This window comes from Neovison vison, chromosome 11 (genome assembly GCF_020171115.1).
Source record: "Neovison vison isolate M4711 chromosome 11, ASM_NN_V1, whole genome shotgun sequence".
NCBI lineage: Eukaryota > Metazoa > Chordata > Mammalia > Carnivora > Mustelidae > Neogale > Neogale vison.
This window is the reverse complement of record NC_058101.1, coordinates 147551262-147561932: the sequence shown is the minus strand read 5'-3', so window position 1 is coordinate 147561932 and position 10671 is coordinate 147551262. Positions and strand designations below refer to the sequence as shown.

The following is a 10671-nucleotide window of genomic DNA, read 5'->3' as shown; positions in this document are numbered from 1 at the left end:
GGGCCCCGCGCTCGCTCGCGCTAGCCGGCGGGGAATTTGGAGAGGATCCCTGGTCGCGCGGCGGCGGCGGCGGCGGCGGCGGCGGCGGCGCGCGGGTGCGCGTATGTGCGAGCGAGTGAGCGTGCGGGCGGGCGAGTGCGCCGGGTATTGGCAGCCGAGGAGTGGAGGCTGGGCGGCTCCGACTCCCTGACGCCAGCGCGACCAGATCAATCCAGGCTCCGGGAGCGAGCGGGCGGGAGGAGGAAGGAGAGGCCGAGCGGCTCAGCCCGGGCCGAGGCGCGGGGAGGCACTCTACGAGCGCAGCGCCCCGCCGGCCGGACCGGGGCCGCGGGACCCCGCTCGTCCGGCCACTCGTGCGCCCGCGCGGACGGGCGCGCCGCCAACCCGGTAAAACGAAACAGACCCGAACCCAACTTTCTCCTTTGCCGCGTCCCCGCCCTCCCTCGGCGCCTAGGGCTTCCCAGCGCCGCCGCCGCCTCTTGTGGGGCAAGCGCGGGCCCGCGGGGCTGCCGCGGTTGTGCGGGGCCGGTGACGCGGGCCGCGGTGGGGAGGGAGCTCTTCCCCGCGTGGGGCGGACCGGGGGACCCCCCCCCCCATGATGGCGTCTCCCTGCCGCTCCGAGGAGCGAACCTGCCACCTCCTCCTGCTCTGGCGCCCAGCCGGCCCGGCAGGTTTGGGCCGGGGTTCCCCTCGCGTCTTTGTTGGGTCTGCGGCGGGGAAGCCGCGCTCCTCGGCCCCGAGCCTCGCCCCCCGCCCTGGCTGCGGCGGGACCTCCCCTCCCTCTGTCCCTCCCCCTCCGCCTGTTCCCCGTTTCTCTTTCCCTTTCCGCAGCCGGGCCGAGGCCCGTCCGCGCTGCTCGCCGGCCCATTGTGTCCAGCGCCGGCCCGGGCGACCCTTGCGGGAGTTGGGAGGACAGCGGCGGGGCTGCCCTCTCCGCGGTCGGCGCCTCGCGGAGCGGGTCCGGCACGAGGCGGACACCGGTGCCCTGCGCCCCTCCGCATCCCAGACGGGATTCTTTCTCGGCCCCCACGAGCCCCTTGGGGGTCGAGGTCAAGGAAAGTTCGGCACCGAAATTCCCTCTAATTTATTCAAAGGCTTGGCGGCGGCGGCGCGTAATTTTTTTCTCTCTCTTCCGCCTACACCCCGTGCGTCTCCCAAGTGTCGTCTCATTCCTTTCCCTTTACCGGATTCGATTGCCTCACTGCATGTGTATTTGTGAGTTCGCTGTTGAACAACTGTTCATTTACTCCGCTGTCTTTGTTAGTGCTTCTCGGGGTGGCTGCCGCAGGAAGGTGGGGGGAGTGGGTGTGAGAGAGACAAACGTGGGCTTGTTTTTCTAGTTGCTTAATATACATGTAGGCTGGAAGGGAGGACGTTTCCTTGATGTACTTGGGAAGGGAGGAGGAACGAATGCCTGCCGGATCTCGCAGCTACAGTAGCTGCGGCTTTTGTTTATTCCGAGGCGCTTACGATTTTTCAGTCTGCGGTGCAAGATAGTGAGACGCTTCCCTTCTGGACACCGAAGCGCGTCTCAGCACCATCTCCTTGAGAAAGCATCGTTTTCGTGAGTGCTGGGGCAACCGACCTTTTCCTTTCTCCTCCTGTTCTCTTCTTTCCAGTGCATCTCAAGTTCCAAAGTATGTGCAGTGGTACAGAAGTTGCATGATTTCGGTATGTCATCCTGTTGCTGGGACTCCTGGCACCTAAATCACAGAATGCCTTCATTTCAGAACATTTCTTGCTCTAATAGCCTGTGGTGGATAACATGCCTACTTTCAGTAACACAATGAGAAAACTGTTCTCTGCCCATGTTGACTTTTCATCTTGTTTATAATTACCACTTTACATTTTATGGGAGGTAGCTGAGCTGTATTGGAACCACTATTTAAAAAAAAAAAAAAATCAAGGCAGGACCCATGTCCAGGACCCCAGCATTTTCAAGTAGTAGAAATATTTTGCATCATTGTTATTCTGATGTAGGTGCCAGGCCTGAGTACACTGGACTGCTTAAGGTGTTTGTGCTCCTCTCTCCCTCCCTCTTTCCCATTTGCAGTTATTTGATATTTCCCTGCAGGTGGTGTACATTTGTGTTATACTGCAATTCTTAAGAAACTGTAACCAGGGTCATGAGAGATGATTTTCTAGAGGTGGGTGATGCGCGAGCCTCTGGAGAACACAGGCAGGATCGTGTTTCTTCTGAGGGTAGGGATTTGTCCTTGATTTAGTTTTGACCCCTCCAACCTTAGGTGTGTAACTAAATACATTTTTCCTTTTTGCAGCGTCCATTGGTTTTATACCCTTGAAGAACTGATGACCTTTGCATTTTAGAGAAATGACCATTTTTAGGCAATTAAAAATGTTAACCTCTTACTTAACTAATTTAAGTAATTTTTTCCTACTAAGTTCATTAAAGCATTAAGTTAATCATTTAACAATAAATGTTAAAAACTAAATTTCAGATTGTGATTTTGATTTATAGTAATTCTGGGTTAGAGATAAAATTTAATGTCTTGGTTAGATAGGAAAAAGAAGAAACTGAGGTGTAATTAGATGACTATTTAAGCTGTAGTCGCCTACATAATCAAGGCCAAGTTGTGTGTGTATAAGAGATCTCATTTGTGTAGTCTTACAAGGCTAATGGAGGCATCATTGAGGCTTTATAAATAATGTAAGTTGTGTATAATGTAGAGTCTCCAGAGACAGCAGAGAAAGCATCATTACCAGCCTTTTCAACCTGCTTGAGATCTTAAATTGATTTACAGCACTGAACTGGTGCAAAATGATACATCAGGATGACATGGGGTCAGCCTGTAAAAGTCTATGATGTCAGCCTATTAGTTCAGTCATCATAATTAAACCATATTACAGGGGCAGCTAAGCAGGAGTCTGGCGTTAGACTTCAGATATGGGTGGTACATGGATTTTGTTTATAGTGGAAAGGCTGAGCTGCCCAGGAACGCTAGTGTTTCTAAAGAGGGAAAAGCTTACAGAACTCTGAATTTTTGAAGAAACTGAAGATAAACGAAAGGATATTCAGTCTGCATTGTCTAAGGAACTTTCTATTTGGCAGTGAGAGACAGATGCATTGGGGGTCTGATAAGGACCTTTATAGCTCTGATCCCGTGTACTGAATCAGGCTGCATGTGAGCTTGAATTTAACGTGGCCTTAGGGACCTTCTAGAATATCAGAGGACCACATGCTTCTTATCTCTGGTCCTTTCATTAGCACTGAGTTGCACTGTATTGATGGATCAGCTGGCATTTTATTTCTTTAATAAGTCATGTTACCAGGTCTCCACTGAAAGCAAAGAAATTTGAATTGAATATATGATCAGCTTTGGAAAAGAAGACTTTTGTTTCTTGCTGAAATTTCTGCAATCTTTATTCAGTTTATGGGTCATCTTGGGAGGTACTGTCCAATAAGGTAGCTATAGCTACATAGGGGGATTTTAATGTGAGTGAAACTGACATTCATCTTCTCAGTAGCACTAGCCACATGTGGCTAGGGGCTACCATGTTGGACAGTGTGTATATCCATCATCACAGAAGGATGTGCTGGGCAGTGCTACTCTAAGACCTTTACTTGTGCTTTTCATTTCTACTCCTCTTTCAGCTACTTCTCTGCTTACCACTTCTAATGACTTTGTGGGGTCAGGAAAAGAAAGGGGTGTTTCATTATTTTTTTTCCCCACCTACTAGTTGCTCTTGATAAAATAAAAAACAGTTTGGAAGTGATAATTGGAAGTACTAGATCAAATGAGATTGATTCTTCTCTGGATCATATTTATCATAGACCCTAATTTGATTTAGAATGTCATTAATATTTTTCTCTGTTTTTCTTATATGCTTATTTTAAATACTCATACCTTATTTAAGCCCCAAAACTTACCTAAGTAAAATGTGTTGTTACCACATTTTACAGGCAAAGAAACTTGAGTTCAGAGTGATTCAGTGTCTTGCCTCAGGCTACATAACTAGTAAGTGATTATGATTTATAATCTTAGCTGGGATATGAACAGGCAATCTGACTCTAGCACCTTTTAACTATATACATATATATACACATATATATGTATGTAAACATATATAACTATGTATATGTAGGTTAATTTATACATAAACTTTTTCTGTTGAGAATATTCAAATAAGCATTGTTCTGCTGAGTTTTACTATTCCAGTATGGACATGACAACTTACTTTTTATACTTTTAGACAGATTTGCCCTCTGTTGTGCTCTTCTGGGCTGTCTTCTGGTGCTGTCTTCTTTTGAGTGCTTTAGAAGAAACATAATGTTTACATTATACATATTTAAGCAGAATATGATTGGAAGAGTAAATCTGACAAAAAAATAATGCATTTCAATGCTGAATTATTTTCATCTCTGCTTTTCTGGACAATCCCTGCTACTCTTCACCTTGTGTTTTTCTTGTACTATCACAGGCTGATGGTAGCAAAGAGAAAAGTTCTAGCAGTTCAGTTTATCTCATCAATATTAGTCTTCTCTTAGTTGTTAGATACTATGCTTTGAGATGAAAATAGTTCAGGGCAAATCTTGGAAATTTTTTTCCACATTTAATGTCTACTTTTGTATAGTCTTGCAGTTATCCTAAACCCCTTTTTAAACATTAATTAATTAATTTATTTATTGGGTCAGGCTGTTTAAGAATCTGAAGGAACCATGGATCCAATATCAGCTCATTCCCATCCTCCAATCCAAAGATGCTCCAATCCAAAAACATTAATATGCCCTGGTGAGCTTGTATACACAAGTACCCAAATTGTATGATATTTCAGGTGAAGGATGTCCATGGGACAGCCTTGCCAAGTACGTTCATAAACATTAAGATGTGTAATTTCCTTTGTAGAGAATAGAGATATTTAGTGTTAAAAGCTGTTTTGAAGATTTTCTGATCCTATTGGTTCATTTCAAACTGTGTGGTCTGAGGCCCAGAGAAGATAGCCAACTTGCCTAGAGTCACCCACCAAAGTGACTAGAAGAGGGAAAGCCAGAACCTGGAGCACTCTTAGAGTTGTTGAGTTCTCATTTGTTTATCCTCTCCTGCTACGTTCATTGTGTTCCTAAGGTTTTGCTCTGAGCATATCCAGTGTAATTTGGTGACGGGAGGAAAGGATAATTTTTGGCATTGCATCAACTTTTTTGTACCTAACATTTAGCTGAATAGGAATCAAGTCTGATAACCTCAGAGAGATTTTTTTTACAGATTGAAATTGATTTTTTTTTTTTTTTTAATCTTAGAGATGGAAAAGAAAAGCTCTGTGTCTCATTTAATCAATGGGACCTTGGTAGAAAATGGAAGATCCAAGATTGTATCAAGATCAAATTAAATCAGGCAATTCTGCTATACAGATTTTCTCTCCTCTCAAAAGCAAATCATATTCTTAACCGAAAGCTAAAGTTTCGAGTATTTAAGGAAGGAGCTGGGGGTATTAGGGAGAGAATTGGAAAGGTCTGAGGACAAGAAGGATAATTTACCTACAAAGAGGTAGAGGAATTTGATATTAAGTCACAAAATGAGGCTGATGAGGTGCTCTCTGTAATGCTACTTCTGTATGTGGTTTTACTGTTCATTCTTTCTTTCTATTCTCCTCTCTTTCTATACCAGACTGCCGGTTTCTTATAAAGGATTCAGCTCAGGAATAGCAGAAAGCAGAAGTGCATAGGGGAAGGAGTTCCGAGTTTCCACTTCCTTTCCAGGTGTGCCACTCTCCTAGCACATTGATATGTTCAAACAACTTGGAAGCTCTGGTTTTACTTTTTGTGCCAAGATTAGCAGGGGATACTTTGATAACAAATAAGGGTATTGCCTTTTCCTTCCAAACTGAAATCTCTTGGTTCTTTATATTCCTTTTCTGCTATTACCTGGTAGTGCAAATAGTGGTGATCTGTCCTCTGATTGGCAGCAAAAATACCTGAAGAATTTTTAACACTTTCTCTGGAGTAACTTCCAAAAAAAAAAAAAAAAAAAAAGGCAGAGCCAGTAGCATGAATGTAATTACTTAAAATCTAAGTTAAAATCTTTATTTTGGTATGCATTATTAAGATGGAGTCAATTTTAGAGATGTACAACAAGTCCTATCATGTAAAAAAGTAACATTTTACAACTACTGCTGCCCGATTTGCAGAAAGGAACAGGCTCTATAGAACATTCATTTATGTAAGAGAGCCTGTTTTTCAGAACAAATCCAAGACTTTCATAAATAGTTCAACTCCAGTGATCACATCAGAGTTTTAGGAAGATACTAGGAACTGCAGTGTTTGAGTGGTTTTACGTCTTTGTAGTTTTTGTTATAAGCTCCATTCAGAACTCAAATCAAGACTCCCTCTTGGAAATAAAACATCCAGGTTTTGAAGGTTTGAGGGAATCCATACCTGGCCATTTCCCCCAAATCTCTGCTCAGTTCTAATATTCAGATAAGGAGCCTTGTTCCTTCATTAAGAACCCAGATCTGGGCGCCTGGGTGGCTCAATGGGTTAAGCCACTGCCTTCAGCTCAGGTCATGATCTCAGGGTCCTGGGATCGAGTCCCACATCAGTCTCTCTGCTCAGCAGAGAGCCTGCTTCCCTCCTCTCCCTCTGCCTGTCTCGGCTTACTTGTGATCTCTGTCAAATAAATAAATAAAATCTTTAAAAAAAAAAAAAAAACCCAGATCTAAGGTGTGGTGGATTGGTTTCTTAACTAATTTTCTTGAGACATGCCCTTGAATTTAAAGAAAGAATACATACACACATGGCAGTTAATTATGCATCTAGATGCTGTTGAGCTCAGAATATAAATAAATATTTACTATGTCGTATTTGCAAAGAGGAGGATAGAGGGGTCTAGCTGTTGATTCAAAAATATATTTACATAATTTTTAAATGCTTTATTTGTAGTTTCTCCTTAATTTTAGGGTAGCTATACTATAGATATTTTTTGCTATAATCTCAGATGGTTAGGGTATGGTTATTCAAACTGTTCATTCATTTTCCTTTCCTTGTCTATCTTTTGTGGTTTCTTTGCGGTGTGCTTATGCAAAGTGGAAGTATTTCAGACTTTTAAGGTTTTTTTTTTTCTTTCAGTTACAAACACCACAAGAAAAAAAAAAGGGAGGAACTGATTATCTTTCAAGTATTATAATTAGGTCGTTTAGTTAGGTAAATGCGTGATCTTCTGTTTGTTTAGATTGAAAGAAAACGTGTCTTTTTAATGGAAGAGGGATATTACGTATACCATTAATTTGATAATTTTGATGTGCCCCAAGAAGAGGCATATTTAAAGTGGATGGAAGAAGAAATTGGAAGAATGTGGGGTCAGAGGAGAAGTGAAACCAGAAATCATGGGGAAGAGAGATTCTAGAAGTAAGTTCAGAGTGGGAAAATGTTGGATGATGAAGGAGAATAATCAGGTGAATACAGATGTGAAGAGACACAGAGCATATTAAGAAATGAGAACTAGAGGGGCGCCTGGGTGGCTCAGTGGGTTAAGCCTCTGCCTTCAGCTCAGGTCATGATCTCAGGGTCCTGGGACCGAGTGCCGCCATCAGGCTCTCTGCTAGGCAGGGAGCCTGCTTCCTCCTCTCTCTCTCTCTCTCTCTCTCTCTCTCTGCCTACTTGTGATCTCTCTGTCAAATAAAATCTTAAAAAAAAAAAAGAAGAAATGAGAACTAGTTTCTCATGTCCTTGAATGACTTATATTTCAAAGGTAGATGCGATCTCTTTGATTCCAAAGGTTGAAGGAAAGAAGTTAATGGACAGAGAACAATTCAAGATGATGGAGTTAGTGACCTAGAGCACAAGTGACAAAATATTAACCTTGAAAAGGAGGGAGAGTTGTCCGAGAGAAGCAGAATGGGGTCCATTAGAAGAAAGGAGATGGCAGAACTTGTGCCAGCTTGCGCTGCCTTTCCCATTAGTGTGGGAGATGAGTCCCTTACTGGGATGGTGACGTGGGTGACTCGGCAAATGGTAGGAAGTTTAAGAACAGTGAAGAAGTTTTGAAAGAACCATTATTGGTAGTGTGCCAGGGAGTCTACGGAGAATTCAGAGTCTAACCAGCAAGGGCAAAGCCTGGTGGGAAATTTGATGTGGCTGTGGATTAGGTAATTGTTACTTTCTGGGATAGCTTCATGGCCTGATAGTAAAAGTGGAGAGAAATGTTGTTGGTAATGATGATTCTGGCCTAGGCATAGAAATCAGTTAAGAGATGAGGCTCTAGAGTCAGATTGCTTGGATTGAAGTCTAAGCTCCACCACTTACTTGCTTTTTTTAACTTTGGGGGAAGCTACCGTTGGCTTTGGTATCTCGCTTTTCCTCGTCTGAAAAATAGAGATAATAGTATTAGCCTCAGGACTGATATTAAGATGAAATGAGTTTTACTTTTATATTTCATCTAATTAAGATGCTGCTGATTATTTCAGTACACTATTTCATGTGCTACTTGAGGGGAAAAAAAAAAAAAAAACATCAATTAGATAGGACTTACCACCGATTGTAAAGTTCCTGGTTTCAGAGGTGTTAAAGTCCGGGAGAGAGGAGGTGCATTTTATTGCATTTTATGCTCAGTATAGGATTTGGTGCATAGTAAACATGCAGAAAACGCTAGCTGTTTATAAAAATCAATGTGCTATGGAGTCTAGAATGTTAATGAGAGCAGTATGGAATCTAATCTAGATAAGGGGTCGTAGATTACAAGAAGTCTAATGGACTTAAATGAATTGAGAACAGTTAAGCAATGGGAATCCTGGTAATGAAATTGTGAAATATCAAGTTTGGGAATTTGTAGATGGAGCATTTCTCTGACAATTGTAGATAAAGGTTTTTGAGAAAAATACAGTAATTGAGCTAAGAAGGATGCCCTTTAATGATTTAAAGAAGTTGCTTAAATTGTCCAGAGCTTTTAAAGATAAGTATTCAAATTTATCTGTGGCTTTTTTAATAGCATTCATTAGTGTTACTTTTTTTTTTTTTCCCCTCCAGTGGAGTATTACACACTCAGTGTAGGAAGATTCTGGCATGGATTCTTGTCATAGTGTCAGAAGGAAAGGGGGAGATTGATTTGTGCCATTTCATCAAGAGACAGGAGGGTGTAATTAATAGCCAGCTGTAGAGCTCTTTTAAATGTGGAACGCAGAAACCATAAAGGAAAATTTTATAGATTTGACAGCATTTATGTGGCCAAATGCACACAAATAGCTAAACATGGACTTACAAGTAACGACCTTTTAGGTAACATCTTTGCAGCAAGTTATTTTTCTATGTAAGAAACTTCTAAAATCAATAGTTAAATAGCACCCCTGATAAACAAGATTGGTAAAGGACATGAACAGACAATTAAAAAATACATGAAATGCTAGCTCCTAATAAAAAATGTTCTCCTGTGTCCTGGTCAGATTCCTCGCTGGAATAGGGATGATGTCTTTTATTGTGTTAAGCTAGGTTTTTGTCACTGGAGCTAGAATTTCCCAGCTGTGCCTAAGCAAAGCCGGAGTTACTGGGAGGTACATGGTACATATAAGCCAGAGTCACAAGAGACAGGGCTTCTTCATCTTATTTCCTAGATCATACTCTGCTCCTCTCCATGACATGATTTTGGGGTCAGAATCTGGGAAGAAGGTGAGGTGTTGCCAGCCTGTTAGGGATTATCATTTATATGCAGTTTCTCAGTCAACTGAAGTGATTGATGAACCCGAGAGGCACCTGTACTTCACAGAGTATGACGAAATGGGCCTCTTTCTCTCCTGCCTGGGTTGCAGCATTAGATTCTGTTTACAGTGGCATTTTCTTATTCATAGACACGGTGGTGGTCTTGGAATATGGTTTTGATTATTGAAATGGAATAGTTTGTAAGTTATCAAAGTGAGAAAAGTCCTCTTGTGTAGTAGAAATTCTTAGAAAATGAAAATAATTTAAAAAGGCATTAGCATTTACTTTCCCAGATTTTCTCTTAAGGATGACTGTGATCATGGGTGTGAAAAAAGGCTTCTCATGCGCTGTCCATAAGGGAGGCATCTGCTGCTTGTGGCTGAGGTCCGTACCTGACTGAAGCATACTCAGTCTTACCTCGGCATTAAGGGAGTTTTTACTGAGCTGCTAGACAGAGTAAAATTATTTGTCACCATTTTCTGCTTCACCATCTCCTTTCTTTTAGATTTTTTATTTTTTTTAAGTTATCTCTACACCCAGTGTGGGGCTCGAACTCACAATCCCAATATTAGGAATCTCATGCTCTACGACTGAGCTGGCCAGGCACCCCTTAGATGATCTGTGAACATTTCAGAGTTGGTGGGGAAGACTTTTTGAAATGTCACTTACAGATACCACTTGGCCCGGTACCCATTCCCTCGTTTTTCTGAGTGAGTGACTGTGAGTAGGAACCCTGAGCTGATATGCCTTGGTCAGCCTCAGACTCTAAAAGCTGAACAGGAGAGGGAAGGTGACCGCTCCCCGCTGGAAAATGGGTCTGAATTTTATCAGAGACTAGATTTTCGTGAAGGGGAATAATAAGGCAGCACATGTTGCGTTAGCATTTAGCCCCTGCTGGAACCCAGGGTGGCAGATTGTATACGGCTTGCCGTCTCATCTGTTACAGCTTCCTGTTTTGCTTCTTGTCCGTTGCTGGCTTTGCAGTCTGGCATGATTAATAACACTGTCTTTATTTTCCTTGTGTTCTT

The 10671-nt window shown here is 42.6% G+C and overlaps 1 protein-coding gene across 1 annotated transcript in view; it reads left to right on the top strand.

Moving 5' to 3' along the window:
- Window positions 1-302: 302 nt before the first annotated feature.
- The window catches only part of SMAD1 (SMAD family member 1), a 74060-nt gene continuing 63691 nt past the window's right edge, over window positions 303-10671 (top strand). Inside the window, exon 1 of the mRNA XM_044224934.1 lies at window positions 303-387. The gene's annotated coding sequence lies outside the window, so the exon portion shown is untranslated. The remainder of the gene's footprint in view (window positions 388-10671) is intronic.